We start from the raw sequence: 1,473 nt of genomic DNA on the forward strand, positions 1-1,473 counted from the left end.
AACCATTTTGCCACCATTCAGGTGATGATACTGAATTTTTTTAATTTTTTAAATATTTTCTAAATAAATTTTTTAAATTGATCTTTATAAAAAATAATGAAAAATACTACATCATTTACATCTGGCAACATTGCCTGTTGCTGTTTTCCCGTTTCCTATCTCCGATTAACCAAGTGTGTCACTAGCAATTTCACAATTAGATTAATTTTACAAAACTGTGAAATATTTTAATTTTAGAAATATCGGTTCTGATTTTTGACGAATGAATAATCGCGAATTCCGAATAATGCATAAATCAGATTTTCGGACAGGAAAATCAACGATCAATCAAAATTGACATCAATGAATAAGAAATTGGCCAAATATAATTTTCTGGCTCTGATATAATGCGTATACTATTTATAAAGTAAAGCTCGAGCGACATTTAGCAACAATATTTGAAATGCTATTATTAATTAATTCTGTTGAATTTTTTCATTGTTTCAATATTCAAATTAACAAATTTTCCCTGTATAAATTCTGCCATGTTTTCCTTAAAATTGAACAATTTTTCAAACGATACAAATGCTTACATTTTGAATCATTATCATTCAAAATTTAAAAATCAGTAAACAAAATCAAAAAATGCAAAACTACAACAAATGGGATGTAGTCCAATTTTATGGCAAGAATTTGAAGCCATCTGAGAATTCGGCACCAAATTTTTTATGCACGGAATGTGATTTACATTTCATGCATTTATCAGAATTTTGGCCAGTTGAAAAATGGCATAAAATACTTACACATAACTGGCCAACTGATGGATCGGATTTTGTACTTATGATTCGAATCAATCAAGAAAATCGATATCGATATAAATCGATTCGGTTGGATGAAATTAGCTACATTTACACAGTAAATGATAGAATTATCAGATTCGAATTGAATGACAAACATCCATACGAATATTCAATGAAATTTACCGACGGAAGCAAAGTACGTCGATTATTGAAAACCATTTTTAAAGAAATCCCATGTTTCAATTGGGATTTAATCATTACAAATCCGGATCATGACAGTTACTGTCTCTTGAACCGGAATCATTCAAAACTGAACAACAGTTCGGTTGATGAAAAGCCGGTGGAAAATGAAGATGATGACGATAATGATGATTCAATCATTTATATACCACCAAAAGTAAAGCGAACAGATGGCCAATCAACATCGAAATCTTTATAAAAATATTTTTTCTCAATAAATTTCATAATTTTTCTTTACAAAAAACCAAACCAAATCTAGCGAAGTTTTCTGTGTTGGAATTTCAAATATTCGATTGATTGGTCGATTTGTTCGCCATCTATTGTCATTCAATGTGGTTATTTTCTTGTGTTTTTATCAAAATCGAAATTCCTTTGTTTCATTTGATTTGGTGATTACCAATCATCAAATGGATTATTTGTCGGAATCCAGTTGATGATGATTATCGGATGAGTT

The sequence above is a fragment of the Dermatophagoides pteronyssinus genome, unplaced genomic scaffold (assembly GCF_027571235.1).
Source record: "Dermatophagoides pteronyssinus isolate colony J.1.1.1.1 unplaced genomic scaffold, Derpt_VIB-CSIC_2022.12 sq0037, whole genome shotgun sequence".
In the NCBI taxonomy this organism is placed as follows: domain Eukaryota; kingdom Metazoa; phylum Arthropoda; class Arachnida; order Sarcoptiformes; family Pyroglyphidae; genus Dermatophagoides; species Dermatophagoides pteronyssinus.